Here is a 12,724-nt window from a genome sequence, read left to right on the forward strand (position 1 = left end):
TTGGAACTGCCTGTTTACGTGAAGCAAAGCTATTGGAAAATATTGAGAATGGGCGTAATTTGCAGCTCAAAGCAGCCTAATGGGTATAGAGGTAAAGTAACTTGGACCTGAATGTACAGTCTGCAAAGATCAGGACACACTGATAGCAGGATTTGCCTTTGAACCTTTGAATAGTCATTGCGCCCATTTAGTCTTCAAGGAATTCATCAGATCAACTAACTGTTGTTGCATTCTTATAGGTCTAATAACCAAAGTTCAATATAACTGTGCACATATGTGTAGATATACAGATGACATTGAGAAAATACCTATCTTTCCTATTTTACTAAGAATTTAAATGTTAGTTTAAATTAGGAATAACTGCTGTATTTGTTTTGTTACATGCAGCCTCTGTTGAGATGACATCATCTGTTTTTCCTCTTTTGATCTATTAATATGGAGAGTTATATGAACAGATTTCCTGTTATGGGATCATCCTTGCATTTCTGGAATAGACCCAACTTGGCCATGGTATATTATTTGTTTAATATGTTGCTGGATTCAATTTACTGATATTTTATTTATCATTTTCATATCAGTATTCATAAGAAAAATAAGATTATAGCTTTCTTTTCTGGTGCTCTCTTATCCCAGTTTTATATTAGGGCCTTTGTAAAGGCACTTTGTTTTTCTTCTCTCTCTGGGATAAAAGTTTCAGAATTTTCTTTCCTTGAAGATTTGAAATAATTTGACTTTTATGGTGAACACAATCTACTCAACTTAAAAATTATTCTTAATATGGCTTTCCAGTTTTTGTCCACATGCTGGCATAATTGTTAAACAGATATACTAATATTTATTTTGTACAATTTTGCATTCTGATTTTTTCCCCTTTGTTTCAAATGCTTTTCCACATGCTACAGTCTTTATAATAATTTTAATTGATAAATATTATTCCATTGTGTGGATGGACCATAATTTAACACTTTCCTGTCCTTGCATGATTAAGATATTTCCTGTTGCTATTTTTGTAAAATAATGCTGCAATAAAGGCACTTTGCAAAGTTGTATTCTAATTTTAGATTTTTTTCCCCATTAGGATAAATTCCCAGGAATGAGAAGGTAGAAAACTTTCTATGACTTTTAAGACCTATGGGCAAACTATTTTCCAAAAGTTTTGTACAAATTTACAAGGTCTCCAGAATTTTGATATGTTATTTGCACAACATTTTTGTCAGCTTTGGATGTTATTTATATATACTTTTTCTGTTGTCAGGTGTGAAATAGCATCATAAAAATCTAATCTCCAGTCTCAGGGGCAGGAGAATGAGGAGAGTACTTTCCATTAAACGCTGACCTTCCCGCTGAGATTCCAGGGTTGACTTAGTTGCTGTTGTTTCTTGGGTGTAATAAGAGTTAGTCATGAGCTTTGTCTGAGACCAGGACCCCAGCTCTTCGCTGCATTGTACTGACTGAAGCCAAGGTCCATTATTCAGACCTGGTCACCTTTTTGTTTTTATTTGTTTTGCTTTTTAGTTAACATTCATTGGGCTCTTACAATATGCCAAGCACAAAGTCTTAACTGCGTTTTCTTATTACCAACCAGGACACATGGCTGGAGAACATGAGGACTTCTTTTTTTTTTTTCATATGTAAATTTTTATTTATTTTTTGAATTTTATTTATTTTTTATACAGCAGGTTCTTATTAGTCATCCATTTTATACATATTACTGTATACATTGTCAATCCCAATCTCCCAATGCATCCCACCACTGCCACCACCACCCCCGCCACTTTCCCGCCTTGGTGTCCATACTCTAAACATGAGGGCTTCTGTGGGCACATGGAGCAGCAGCCTGCCTCTGGGGGCCTCTTTTCAAAGACAAAATGCCTTCCAGCTTTACTTTCTCTCAAACTCAATTTAGTGACTATAAACACAGATCGCTGTCTTCTGAGTAGGCTGGTAGCTGGCTCAGGGAAGGGAGAAAAATCTTGGCTCTCTGACACTGAACTTGAGGTTCTTCCCCAGTTACTCTGTGTGAAACAAAACACCACTTGCCACCTCAGCAGAGGAGACCTCTTATTTTTGGAAATCAAAGTACTTTGTAACCATGACGAACTTCTGATGTCAGTAAACTGTCCCCAGAGAGAGGTTCTGATTACAAAAGCCTCACATATAATAACCATGCTGCTGGAATTGTCACGCAGGTGCTGGCCCCAGGAGGGAGTCTGATCTCACCGTACCTGCCAGGGGCCTTAGAGAAGGATTAACTGAAGAGCAGAAACCAATTAAGACCATTTCTATGGTATTTAAATTTAGTTTTAAAAGTGAGCCCAGGCAATTCAGAAAAAGAATACTCCTGTTTTCATGATGATAGGAGAAAAGCAAGCGGTAGAATCTAAAAACCAGATTTCTGCTCTTAAGTGAGTTAAGAGAATGAGGGGGCAGAGAGAAGAGGTATGCTCTTAGATTAAAATTCTTCTTGAGTGACATGCTAAAGCCTGGTGCTTTCCTGAATTTGAAGCACATCAAACTTGCTATTTTTTGCCTCTTCCATGAACTATGAGTATACAATCATTGTTTAATAAACACTTACTGAGCATGTAGAATATTCTTTTTTTTTTATTTTGCGGTACACGGGCCTCTCACTGTTGTGGCCTCTCCCGTTGCAGAGCACAGGCTCCGGACGCGCAGGCTCAGCGGCCGTGGCTCAGGGGCCCAGCCGCTTCGCGGCATGTGGGATCTTCCCGGACCGGGGCACGAACCCGCGTCCCCTGCATCGGCAGGCGGACTCTCAACCACTGTGCCACCAGGGAAGCCCAGAATATTCTTAATTATGTATGTATTTAATCCTAGGGATATGAAGTCAAATAAGATTTTGTCCTTACCTTCAAGCTGATTGTGTCTAGCACAGGGGAAAAAAGTACATAGTCATAACAATGATGGATGTTAGGTCAAGGTGCTGTGGGAACCTTGAGGAGATAAATACTTTGGTTCAAATGAGCCAAGTATTAAGCTGTGAGGCTCCTTATTTGACCTCCTGCCCCTTATTTTTTTTTTTTTAATTTTTATTGAAGTATAGTTGATTTACAATGTTGTGTTAGTTTCAGGTGTACAGTATAGTGATTCAGTTATACCTATACATATATTCATTCTTTTTCAGATTCTTTTCTCATATAGGTTATTACAGAATACTGAGTAGAGTTCTCTGTGTTATACAGTAGGTCCTTGTTGGTTATCTATTTCATATATAGTAGTGTGTGTATGTTAATCCCCATCTTTGCTACATATCTTTTCTGGAAGATCTTGTTCACCCCCAAGTGCTTGCACCACTGCTTGTGTGCAGATGATTCAATTGTTTTCTCTCTTGCCCTGATCTTTCTCTAGATTGTAGACCTATGTGTCTACCCGTGAGTAGATGTCTCTATACAAGTGTCTGGCAGATATTTCAAAGTCAACCCAAAGTGAACTCATCTGCCCCCAAACCTATTCCCACACAGTACCCTGCTAGCCAATGCTACCACCATCTACCGAGTCACAAGGCAGACACTTGGGCCATCTGAGATGCTTCCCCTCCTTCATCCTTTATACCTAAATCCTGTTGAATTAACCTCTCAAATAGATTTTAGTTGCTCTCCTTTTTTATCTATCCTTCCATTGTCTTAGTCCACACTCGGGATTCTCCCCTCGTTACCTCAGTGGTCTCATGTCGGGTCAGGGTCTTCTTTCTCCAATCTCACCCTCCCTCCCCTACCACACACACTTTAATTCCCTGGGTCAGAGGGATCTATGTGAAACTCATATCTGATCATATCACTCCTCTGAATAAAATCCTCCAGTGTCTGCCCAGCAGAACCTGGCCCTTGTTCCCCTCTGGCTGTGCCCTCCATCTCCTGTCATTCCCCCCATACCCAAATGACTTTCGATTCCCTGACCCTTCTGTGTTCTCTTTCACTTCTGAGCTTTTTTATGCTCTTTCTTCTACCCAGAATGCCATTTCCTTTCCCTTAACATGTTCACTCCTATGTCCTTCAGATGATCAAAGGATGCCTGGGAATCAAAGGATTCCCAGGAAGCCTATCCTCCTTACTCCAGGATGACTTAAGTGTCCCTCCAAACCTGTAGCCCCCTATCCATATCATAGCCCTTATCACTGTTGAAATTACTGACTTATTTTTCATTCTATTCCTCTAGACTAAGAGCTCCTCAATGGCAAGAACTGTTAATATGTTCTTCATGTCTGTCCCCTCCCCCCCCATACCTAATGGTGCCCAATAGATGACAACAGGATGAATGTTGTTGAAGAGACAACTGAAACTCCCGCATCCAAAAAACGTGGTCAAGTATTTAGGACCAAGTAAATGACATTCTAATAGGTCTTACAGAACTAACAGCAGAACCATTGCTAGAGAACTTTTGGAAGTTCTGGAAGAACAACAGAACCATTGCTAGAGAACTTTTGGAAGCAAGAGAGCCAAGAAATGAACAAATGTTGCCTGAAAAAAAAATCAAAAGGTGAATTATTGAAATTAGGTAAGATTGACAGGTGTACCAGCACTTTTGAAGGCAATACTTATGGGTGACCATCATGAGCTCACCAAACAGTCCTGTCAAACTAGATAAGGAGGATATAGAGCATAAAGATTTCAGAAAAATGCCTAGAATGTCTTATTTTTCCTTTTTTGGCAAGATGGAGGAGAGGTCCAATATGGGTGGTGGTCACTAGTGCTATTACAGAGCCTCTGTTCATGGCCTCATCTGTTTTCCCCTCTTCCCTTGAACCTACTCAGGCAGATGGGACCACTGACCAGTATTTTAAAAAAGAATTGGATGAAAGGGAAAATACTCTGCTAGCGGGTTCAAAGAAGTTGTCATATTAATGCACATTTGCCCTGTCCCATTCTTCCCTTCTTGACATTTTGAGGTCATCATGAGGTTCTTGGGGGAAGCTTTGGGGAGGATGAAGGAAAAGATTATGAAAACTTCTTTATCTCTCTTTCCTCTTTGTTTAAAAAATATGTAAGTTTTTAGCCAAGAAATACATTATATGGTTAGAAACTCAAATACTATATGAAGAGTTAGAATGAAAAATGGCATTCCCTTGCTCTACCCCGCCCCACTTCCAACCAACACTTTTCAGTTCTTTTTAACTGTTTCTTTTGTAACTTCTCCATTTCTAAGTAATATGCCTATACTGTAATTTCTAGATTTATAAATTTTAGATGTTATTTTGTTGACTTCATATAATGAAGATGAGGGAGCAGGGTGGTATAATAGAGCACACTTATATCAGCAGCCCCCTTTCCCTTTCCCCACCTTCAAATGGGGTCACTCTACACCCTTCTTCTCCAGTTTGAGTTTGTTGTTCTCTGGGCCTACTGTATGGCTATTATTTCGGGACTTCTCTTCAACTCTCTCCTGCCTTGGATCCCTGATTCCTGGATTTGATGTTTTCTTCTTCCTTTATTTACTTCCTTGTTTACGTTCTTTGGTAGCTTCCTGAGAAAGGGTACATGGGGTGTATACTTTTTGAGATGTTGCATGCCTGAACATTTCTTTATTCTACTTTAATGCTTGATTGAAAATTTGTCTAAGTGTAGAATTTCCTAAGATGAAAATACTTTTCATTTGAATTCTGAAGGCATTTTTTCCATATTACTGTGGAGAAGCTCTGGTAATAACAATATTATGTGTTCACCCAATTTATTTCATTTTCTTCTTGGGCGTGCAGGACGGCCTTGTTCCTCAGCCTTATTTGCAGTTAGGTCAGAGCCATAAGATTGAGTTATGGCCAATGGGATGTGGGTGGAGGTGATGTGCCCACTTCAGGCTGCACTGTCCTCCAGGCTCTCTCTTCCCCTTCCATGGTGGTCCTCTAGGCCACACCTTGAAGATGGTGTTATCGTAAGATGGACCCTCTGTCCCTTAATGATGGCAGAGCCCTGCCCTCTGCTTCTGCTGACTGTGAGTGATTTTATTTGGTAAGCCATTGAGATTTGGGCACTTTTCTTAGCTGATCCTGATTAATAAATAAATCCTATGCCATTCTGATTCTAGTGCCTTCTTATGTGACTTGTTTTCCATGTGACCTATTTTTCTCTTTGGAAGACGGATGGGAAGAGCACAGCATGGATATGACATCTGAGCACATGCCTGAAGGAGGAGTTGGAGTCTGCTGGGCAGAAGGAGCTGTGTAAGGTGGAGCACAGCAGCTTGGTTGTATAATAGAGTAAGAACATTTGAAGAACAGTGAAAAGTCTGCACAGGAAGTCATTCATTCATTCTTTTTTTTTTTTTTTTTTTTGTGGTATGCGGGCCTCTCACCGTTGTGGCCTCTCCCATTGCGGAGTACAGGCTCCGGACATGCAGGCTCAGCGGCCATGGCTCACGGGCCCAGCCGCTCCGCGGCATGTGGGATCCTCCAGGACCAGGGCACGAACCCATGTCCCCTGCATCGGCAGGCGGACTCTCAACCACTGCGCCACCAGGGAAGCCCCATTCATTCATTCTTTAAATCTTCATTGAGTGTCTGTTTGCTGTCAGATACAGTATTAAGGGGTGGGAAGACAATGGCCCTTATGGATTAGTGGTAGAAATAGAAATGTAAACAAAAATTTAAAAAAATATTTAAATACTGTAGAGGAATATAACATAGTGGTCAAGGGCATGGGCTCTGGTTACAGACTGCCAACATTCAAATCCTGACTCCATTACTTTTAGCTGTGTGACCTTGGGCAAGTTACTTAACTCCAGTTTTTTTCATATGTAAAATGGAGATAACAACATTTTAACAATATTCTTGTTGTGAGGGTTAAAAGAGACAATAACATGTAAAGTGCTTCATATGTGTTGAGCACAGAGTAAGACTAAAAACATTAGCTGTGAGTGGAGGCTGATGCTAGGACCTTTTATAAGCTGTGTCAAGGCGTTTGGGCTGTATCCTGTAGACATTAGAGATCGTTTCAATGCAGAGATGAAGGAGAGATCCATTTTTAGTGCCTTGTCATTCTGCTTGTCTTAACAAAACTCAGTTTCAAGAGAATAACAATTTTCCTAAACTCTCGTAAGCCCATTACATGGCTACTCTGAACAACAGGCTTGGGGCATATTCACAAGTTCCTATTTTTATTAAGCTGACACTGGCTTCAAACTTCATCATGATTTACTAGTTTTGATTCCTTAAGGCCAATGTAAGTCAATGTGAGTAAAATTGTTTCCTTTCATAACATTTCTTAGGCTGATTGTGATTTGATTCACTGCTTGGAGACATTTGAGTGCACAGTCATAGGACCACAGACTGTCTGGGCTGGAAGGGGCTTCGGAGATGCTCTCATCCAAATCTCTCGCTTTGCAGATAAAGAAACTGAGGGCGGTGGTTTATTTTTCTATGGTCAGCTGTGCTCCTGGCAGTAACTGTTAGTGTTTGAGGGTAATAAGTAATCATGACTCTCTCCTTGCTCTGAGCTTGGAACTAATAGAAAGATAGGATGCAGGAATCTGATAGGAGGAGGTACAAATATTGGCTTTCCTACTGAATGAGGTTAAATTAGAGAGCACAAATTGACATGGCCTTTGCTCTGACTCAAACCAACACATGTGACAGGCACTGGTGGTTGTCTACCTGACACACCAGTAGGTGCCTTTCTCCCTTGTGAACAAAGCTGGTCTTCCAGCTGCAGACAAGGTACTCCCATTCCCAGCCTTCCTTACAGCTAGTGCCTGATTGTGTGGCCTGATTCTGGCCAACGTGATTAAAGAGGAAATCGGAGGAAACTTCTGGAAGACGTTTTCTCCCTTAAAAGAGAAGTGCTGTGACAAGGTATCATACTTTCCTCTCCTTATTCCCTTTCTTTCCTTCCTTCCTTCCTTCCTTCCTGTTTCCCTCACTCCCCCTCTCCCTCTCCCTCCCTCCCTTCCTTCCCTCCTTCCTTCCTTTTTGCTTTTGGACACTTGTTGCTTAAGGACACTCAGTTTGGAGCTGGGGCAGGTCATGAAGGGAGGCATGTCAACACGCTGGGGATCGCAGACCAGACACATGAGCAGCGCCTGGGTCCTTGATGACGCTGTTGAGCAGCCACACCAAAGCCGGATCGTCCTGACTCCGGGTTTCTTGTTACTTAGGCTCAAGTATGCTTATGGTACCTTCAGTGGCTTGTTATGTGCAGCCAAAACCATCCCAAGTGATAAATCTACCTGAACTCTAAACCTCCAGGATGCTGAGTCACCTTGTTTATTTCCCAATCTCATCATTGGATCAGAAGAGAAACAGAGGGTGGGAGTGTGGAGTAGAGAGACAGAGGGCTGAATTGTTCTATCCATTCTCTCCTCTTGCCCACTACAGACAAGTGAGAATGGGAGATAAGCATCCCTTCCTCCCAACTAACCCCAATCATAACATTGGAAATTGGAGTCTAAAAATACAAGGGCCTTGTAATTCATTTTGAAGAGTTAGATCCATGCTTTTTACGTGATGAACAGAGTAGAATTGTGTGTGTGTGTGTGTGTGTGTGTTCTGATAGTACTTCTAAAGCTTCACAGGCTCAGTCTTTTGCAGGCCTCATCGGTCTTCAAGGCAGTGTAGAAAACAGGGCATCAACAACAGTGTCAGGCATGCCTGAAATATGCATCTCGTTTCCAGAGTCCTGGACATGAACAATGCAGAAAGGATGAACCTAGCGACCACATATTTGAGGCACAGTAATTTCATTATGAAGTTTCCTTCTTTACTTTTGCCCCTGAGGGGAGAGGATTATTAAAATTATGTCCTTGCCCATCAGGCTGTCAGAAAAGCCCAAACTCCTTTTTCCAAAGAGAGCTACAGAATAGCAGAAGTGATCGAAGCAAATAGCTGTCTGCCAGTCAAATCTGATTTCCATAGTCTCCACATTTCTTTGATGAGATACTTCAAGCTGCAAAGAAGGAAAATGTTTTTTCCTTTCCAAGTAATTGTAGTCATAAAACTCAGCCAAACAGACCAAGGTGCCGAGGAGTTCCAAGGAGCAGACATGTGCCCCGCCTGACCACTCACATGGAGGAATCTGTTCATATTGGTAGGGGGTGGAAGCCAGCAGGTTTAGTGTCCTGTGATGGGAAAGAAGATAACGGGAAAGTGGGTGCGACCCTGCTCCCCGGGCCTAATGCTTCCAGAACTGCTTGTTGCCTGGGTGAGTCCACACCCCTACACATGGGCCCCACATTGCACTAACTCAAACCTCGTGGCATTTCATGATGACCCTGCACTGTCCCACTGAGTTCTCATTTAGATATGGGAAGGCAGATCTTGTTGGATTGACTATTTGCTTTTCCAGAAATATTTGCCAAACTTTAATGGAGGTTCACAAAGTTTTGAGTTGGGGGAAAATGGGAATAAGTGGTATTTGGTGTTCTCCACAAACATTCAGTTTTCCTCATTTACTTAAGTGTATATTGCCTATTCTGTACAAGCGCTGAGGATGGAAGGGTGAACAGGAGAGTGACAGGGCAGCTACTTGGAGCTTACAATCTAGTAGGGGTTGGAGACAAGTGAACCTCTGATGATGGTCCCATATGAAAGGAGCTGCAATAGGGGAGGCACGAGGCATGATGAGAGCTCACGTCTTGGGCATCCATCTCAGACTTTGAGGATCAGGGAAGGCTTCCTGAAGGAAGCAAACAGCTAAGCCAAGTCCTAAAGGATGAATAGGGGGTGAAGCAGAGGTAGGAACTGGGGAGAGGAAAGGGCAAGTGTGAAGGCCATATGGGAGAGAGGGTGGTCCTTGGCTCATGCAGAGAGACCTGAACTTGGAGTGAGAATGGGGAGGGGCTAAGGAGAGAGCTTTGTTAAAGAGTTTGTATTTTGTCTTGGGTGCCATGGGGAGCAGTGATCAGTTTAAACCAGAATGTACAAATCATGTACTGACATTGATAAAAGACCTTTCTAGGTACAGTGAAGAGAGAGGAAGGAGTCAGAGGCATAAGTAAGAAGGGTCTTTAAGGGTTTTGAATTAGGAAACTGAGTCACAAGGTATTTAGGAGATAAAACTGATAGAATTGTATGTGGGTGGGTGGGGGAGGCAGGGAGGTGCTTAGAATGAATCTCAAAGGGTTTCATTTACAGAGATGGAAAATGCCAGATGAAAGGGGTGGGAAAGACCCTGGAGAAAAAGATAAAGAACTTTGTTTGGGACATAATGAGTTTGGGATGTTTCTGTGACATCCAAATAGAGAGGTCATGTAGATAGTGAGGAAGTCAACAAATGGTATTAGACGTTTGTGTACTTAATATTCAGACTGTTTCAGCTTCATGTTCTCGGCCTTAGTTGGCTTTCTATCCATGGCTTGTTAATTCAGATTCATGGGTTTGAGACTTTTACTTTATTCAGCTCTTAAACATCTCAAACTACATCTCTAATCCTTGGCCAGCATTTTGCAAATGTGGGTCACTTGTTCCAAGAGACACCCAGGGCCCAGGGGCCACAGCTACAGAGAGAAATGAGTCTTAGGTCAGCCTTAGAAATACTGCTGTTCACTATATCCATAGCCATCATGGCTTCAAGATCTTATATCGTATCTTCCTTCCCCTCAGCCTTTGCCTGTCCAGCTTATCCTTTAGGCTGGTGATTTGTTTCAAAGCCTATCCTTTATTATGAAGTTCTTCCATTCCCTTGATTATATTAGTGTCCCGTCTCTGGACCTGAATACTATTCTGGCTTCATCATTCACTAAATGTCAGGGCCATCTCTACTTAGAAGAAATTTCTCCCCATAATTTATTTTGATGTGAGCTCCTCAGTGAGGTTAAGGTAAGAAGCAGTGATTCAGTTAGGCAGACCAGCACATTTCTAAAGACTGAGACTCTCAAATCAAGTAATTAGGCTCAGCAGCTCAGAAATCAGGTTCTAGATAAATAAGCATTTTGATAAATTCTGAAAAAAAAATCATCTCTTTTATGGACTCCTTGCTGCTTCAAGCTTTGAAATTTCACATGCATCAGCTGCACGAGCTCAGTTGGCGAGGGCTCAGATGTTTCCATAAGATTGATCTTATGATCCCTCACTGCAGGCCAAGGTTTCTCACTGGAACAGCATAATAAAGTGGCTAAAGCGGCTGCATAGAGGAAAAAGCAGTCAGTCAGAGCTGAATTTGAATACTACCTCCATCACTGATTAGTTGGAAGGCCATGGTCAATTTGTTTAACTTCTTTGGGGCTCAGTTTCCTCATCATAAAGGTAGATGATGATACTTCATAGGATTGTCATTGCTGTTGTTGTGAGAATTAATAGTCGTGCCACATGGAAAGGGTCTAGAAGAAGTTCAAACAATTATTCCTTGCCACTGGGTAGCACCATCTGTGCATTAGACCTATGCTGTTCGATATGGTAGCTAGGGCATGTAGCTCTTAAGCACTTGAAATGTGGCTGCTTTGAACTGAGATGTGTTGTCAATGATACATATCAATACAGATCAGACTCCAAAGACTTAGTATAAGAAAAGGATGTAAAAAGAGTATAAAGAATTTCATGAATAATGTTTTATATTGATTACATGTTGATTATATGATAATATTGGGTACAATCTTATTTCTAGATTTTAACATACTGGAATTAATTATTATAATTAATTTCACCTTTTCCTTTGATTTTCTTAATATGGCTACTAGAAATTTAAAATTGCGTATGTGGCTTGAATTCTATTGCTATTGGACACCTCCGTTTTGGACATAGGACTTATACTGAAGGACTTCTAACATACGAGACTGTAAGCAAAGGACTCACCTGGATCACCACAGCAACCTCCCCAGCTGGTGTCTTTGTTCCAGTCTGTCTCCTCACTGTGCTCACAGGATCTTTCTTGGCTCCTGCTTTATGTTGGAATAAAGGTGGAGCCCTTCAGAGTACCTGACCTGTAGCCCATCTTCTGTAACCATTCTCATCCCTGTCTATCCTCCTAAACACACTCTATGCTCAACCATGATGACTCCTTGTAGCTTCCAAAACTCACCACATCCTCTTGCACATCTTTATTATTCATTCAGTGAACAGTTTTTGATAATTAACTGTGAGCCAGGCAGTGTTTTAGGCCTTGGAGAAATAGCAGTGAGCAAGACAGATGAAGAGTCTGCTCTTTTAAAATAATTTTTTTTGGAATATAGTTGATTTACTATACACAGTAATGTTGTGTTTTGTTAATTGCTGTATAGCAAAGTGATTCAGTTATACCTATACATACATTCTTTTTAATATTCTTTTTCCATTATGGTGTATCACAGAATATTAAATACAGTTCCCTGTGCTGTAGAGTAGTACCTTGTTGTTTATCCATTCTATGTATACTACTTTGTATCTGCTGACCCCAAATTCCCACTCCATCTCTTCCCCCTCCCCTTGGCAACCACAAGTCTGTTCTCTATGTCTGTGAGTCTGTTTCTGTTTCATAGATAAGTTCATTTGTGTCATATTTTAGATTCCACATATAAGTGATATGATATGGTATTTGTCTTTCTGAATGACTTCACTTAGTATGGTAATCTCTAGTTGCATCCATGTTGCTGCAAATGGCAATATTTCATTCTTTTTTTACGGCTGAGTAATATTCCATTGTATGTATGTATCACAACTTCTTTATCTATTCCCCTGTTGATGGACATTTAGGTTGTTTCCATGTCTTGGCTATTATGAATAGTGCTGCTATGAACATAGGGGTGCATGTGTCTTTTTGAGTTATAGTTTTGTCCAGATATCTGTCCAGGAGTGGGATTGCTGGAT

This window comes from Leucopleurus acutus (assembly GCF_964270905.1).
Source record: "Leucopleurus acutus genome assembly, chromosome: 1".
Classification (NCBI taxonomy): domain Eukaryota; kingdom Metazoa; phylum Chordata; class Mammalia; order Artiodactyla; family Delphinidae; genus Leucopleurus; species Leucopleurus acutus.